This window comes from Octopus bimaculoides, chromosome 27 (genome assembly GCF_046866305.1).
Source record: "Octopus bimaculoides isolate indiv1 chromosome 27, ASM4686630v1, whole genome shotgun sequence".
In the NCBI taxonomy this organism is placed as follows: Eukaryota; Metazoa; Mollusca; class Cephalopoda; order Octopoda; family Octopodidae; genus Octopus; species Octopus bimaculoides.
The window spans coordinates 21,170,147-21,174,741 of NC_142954.1; the positions used below are offsets into that span (position 1 = coordinate 21,170,147).

At 37.9% G+C, this 4,595-nt stretch overlaps 1 protein-coding gene across 5 annotated transcripts in view; it reads left to right on the forward strand.

Annotated features, from left to right (window-relative positions):
- The window catches only part of LOC106867625 (contactin-3), a 629,470-nt gene extending 629,152 nt beyond the window's left edge, over positions 1-318 (forward strand). For all 5 annotated transcript variants that reach the window (XR_016238615.1, XM_089343329.1, XM_089343331.1 and 2 more), the window contains one exon: positions 1-318. This exon is cut by the window's left edge and continues 4,701 nt beyond it. The gene's annotated coding sequence lies outside the window, so the exon portion shown is untranslated.
- The last annotated feature ends 4,277 nt before the right edge of the window (positions 319-4,595 follow it).

Below are 4,595 nucleotides of genomic sequence, written 5' to 3' on the forward strand. Positions count from 1 at the left end.
TGTCTTACAGAAAGAAAGGAACTCACTAGATCATGCTAGTCCATGATATCTACAAAAATATATAAATAATCAAATATAAGATACAAATAAATAATAAAAAAAACATAATCCGGATATTTATGGCTAGATTGCCTTTTGTTACAAGTTTTGCGTAATAAAGGGAGCTAATCTTGTTACTAAACAACAACTGTATGCTATTTCTCCTTAACACATACCTCGTCTGTTGACTACTCATTCACTCACCTAAGATGGTCTTTTTTTCATTAAGAAATGTATTGTAAATGTCATCCAAAGAGAAATAAATAATTTTTACTTTTATTTTATTTTTTAATTCTTATTTTGTAGGGGTCGGGATGAATCTGTTGGGATGAAGCAGATTAATTATTGGGGTAATTTAAATTTGCTAATTGATGTTCATGATTGAGTTTTGGGGATTTTCTTTTCGCCATTTCTGGGGGGGGGGGGGTTCTGGACTACAAAAATTTCACAAGTTATATATGTCTCACACACACACATAAATATATATGTACACACTCATGTAAATATATATAACCAAGATTAGTGCATATTTACACACACACACACTCATATATATGCATATATAAAACATGTATTTTTTACTTATTTTTAAATGACAGAAGTTAACAAAGTATCTCAAGGGACAAAAGTTTGATGGCCCTTATCGAAAGTTATATAGTAATCATGGTATGTATACACACACACACACACATATACATACATACACACACGTGCATATACTTATATATTGTTCTCACTGATTAAAAATTTCTTTTCCTTTTATCTTTTTTTTTTCTTCATCAGAATCTTTAATTCTGTTTGCTCAACAACAAAACTAAAATTGATTTTTTTTAGAGAAACACCTTTCACTTCACTCTCATTAATCAAATACTACTACTACCACTACTTTTACCACAGCCACCACTACTAATACTACTCCTCTTTTCCATTAATCAACTTATTCATTGTTGACACATTCATCAATAAATTACTTTCATTGACTTTTTATCAAATGACTGATGAAGGGGAGGGGATGTGTTTTTAAATGTGTTTATGTGTAAAAAAATAAATGAAACAATAAAAACTGTCAATGCATACTTATATGTATACTACAACTACTACTACTACTACTACTGTTACTAATACTACTACTATTAATAATAACGTTTCATGTAGAAATTTCACTGTTTTTGTTATTTAAGTATGTATGTGTATATGTATATGTTTTTGTGTGTTTATGTAGTGTATATATATATATATATATATACATGCATATATAATTTATACCTGAATGTGTGTGTGTGTGCATGTATGTGCTTAGATACATGTGTATATAATTTATATCTGAATATGTATGTATATATATGTGTGTGTTTATCCATATGCACAGATATATGTCTATAGATTATATTTGTGTATGTATAGATGTGTGTGGGGGCGTGCATGTATGTGTGCCCATTTGTACATATGTGTGTGTGTGTATGTGTTGGTGTCTTTTGTCTAAGATTGAAGTATAAATATCTGTGTGTGTGTGTGTGTATTCTTGTACATATTTCCATTATGTAATAAAATTTCCAGATAAATATCTAAAACAAATGTTTATTTTTCAATGATCAATATGTAACATTCATATTCCTTTCATCCTCTTGGGGTCAATAAATGAAATAGCAGTCAAGTACTGAATCAATTCTTCACTCTCATTGATTCCATCAGGAATGTGTTTTTAATTTTTACCACCTTAGTATTGGGAAGGGCACCCAACCATTGAAACCATGCCAAGCTATGCATTGAAGCTTGGCACAGTAGTCTTCTGGTTTACCAATTCCAACCATACCGTCCAACCCATGCCAGTATGGAAAATAGCGAAGGCGTGTGCTTTAGTGCTAAATATGTTGGACTAATGATCGTAAGATTGTGGTTTCAATACCAGGACCGGGCGACACATTGTGTTCTTGAGCAAAACACTTCATTTCATATTGGTGCAGTCCACTCAACTGGCAAAAATGAGTCATCTTTTAACAGACCAGTGGCCCGTCCAGGTGGGAAATTATATATGCCATGGAAACCAACAAAATGGCCCTTATGAACTGGTATAACTCAAGAAGGTAACTTTACAAACTTTTCTGCTAGTATAGGAAATAGATGTTAAACAATGATATAGCTCGAGATGATGGTCTGAAAGAAGGGACACTGCCCATGGCCTTTGCAGGCCTTACCCCACAACAGTGAGATCGATGGCATTTATGTTTTCTCTTACTCTATTTTTTTTTACTTGTTTCAGTCATTTGACTGCGACCATTCTGGAGCATCGCCTTTTAGTCGAGGAAATCGACCCCAGGACTTATTCTTTGGAAGCCTAGTACTTATTTTATCGGTCTCTTTTGCTGAACCGCTAAGTTACGGGGACATAAACACACTACCATCGGTTGTCAAGCGATGCTTGGGTGGGGAGGGGGACAATCACAGACACACAAACATATACACACACATACATACATATATATATATATATATATATATATATACATATGTATATGACGGGCTTCTTTCAGTTTCCGTCTACCAAATCCACTCACAAGGCTTTGGTCGGCCCGAGGCTATAGTAGAAGACACTTGCCCAAGGTGCCACGCAGTGGGAATGAACCCGGAACCATGTGGTTAGTAAGCAAGCTACTTACCACACAGCCACTCCTGCGCCTGTACATTTGTAATTCAAAACATGCAAAGAAACTACAGGTGCAGGTGTGGCTTTGTGGTAAGAAGCTTGCTTCCCAACCACATGATTCCGGGTTCAGTCCCACTGTGTGGCACCTTGGGCAAAATGTCCTCTACTATAGCCTCAGGCCAACCAAAGCCTTGTAAGTGGATTTGGTAGATAGAAACTGAGAGAAGCCTGTCATATATATGTGTGTGTGTATTTGTATGTCTGAGTTTGTCTCCCCACCACTGCTTGACAACTGATGTTGGTGTGTTTATGTTCCCATAACCTAGCAGTTCAGCAAAGAGATGGATAGGATAAGTACTAGGCTTACAAAGAATAAGTCCTGGGGGCAATTTGCTCGACTAAAAGTGGTGCTCCAGCATGGCTGCAGTCAAATGACTGAAACAAGTAAAAGAGAGGCATTTTCAGTTTGACAAAACCCTAGGAAGGATGGACTGCTCATAGTGATTAGTGCTGGCCCTTGGAGTGGTGTTACACAAAATGACAGTGACGAAGGGGAGGCATGCATGGCCAGAATGAGTGCAGAGAGTGGTTTCACCCAGCTCTAAGCAACAGGGGTCATTATAGTAATGACAGAAAGAAAACAGTGAAAGAAGGCGACATCCCTGTGGACAACAAGTTGGGTCATGTCAGCAAGTAACATTATGTGACCCTTAGCTGTGTGCTATAGTTAGTAAAAGTGGAGGTGCAATGGCCCAGTGGTTAGGGCAGCGGACTCGTGGTCATAGGATCGCGGTTTCGATTCCCAGACCGGGCTTTGTGAGTGTTTATTGAGCAAAAACACCTAAAGCTCCACAAGGCTCCAGCAGGGGATGGTGGCGAACCCTGCTGTACTCTTTCACCACAACTTTCTCTCACTCTTACTTCCTGTTTCTGTTGTGCCTGTAATTCAAAGGGTCAGCCTTGTCACGCTGAATCTCCCCAAGAACTACGTCAAGGGTACACGTGTCTGTGGAGTGCACAGCCACTTGCACGTTAATTTCACAAGCAGGCTGTTCCGTTGATTGGATCAACTGGAACCCTCGACGTCGTAAGTGACGGAGTGCCAATAACATAGTTAGTAATAGCTGAGCCTTATCTGTCCATGCTATAGACAATAATAGGGGTCTGCAAATAACCTTATCTGTCCTCATAACTTTCACCCTTGTCCACCAAACAACCTCCTTCACCACAGCCACCAGGAAAAGGAAAACTGCTTTGCCTGTCTGACTGAAGGAGGGTGGTGATATGATCATAACTACAGACTTGGCTGACACATGGATCCGTCCCACACATGACAGCAGCTGTTCAACATAACCCCACAACACCATTAATAATAATAATGATAATAATCCTTTCTGCTAAAGGCATGAGGCCTGAAATTTGTTGGGGAGCTCTAAGATGATTACATCAACTCCAGTACACAACAGGTATTTATTTTATCAACCTTGAAAGGGATGAAAGATAAAGTTGACCACAATGGAATTTGAACTCAGAACATGAAGATGGACAAAACGTCCAATAATAGGAGTCTTCTGAGGATAACTAAAGTAAGTTAATAGGTTAACATTTTCGTATTTTACTCTGAAAATCCCATGACAAGGATGCAGTGCTTCTCAAAGAAGACAAGACGTAAAGACAGCTTAAATAATGTCCAGCGTGCTAACGAGTTTACCAGCTTACTGCCTTTAACCCTTTGGTGTTTAAGCCGGCCATATCCAGCCCAAATATCCTACATGTTTTACATTCAAACTGGCCCCTCACACCTAACCTACATTGACATTCTAAGAATAAATTATCACACCAACGAAACTTCAAAGCTGTAAGATAATGTACGATTAATTCAAAACAAGATAATGTATGATTAATTCAAAAC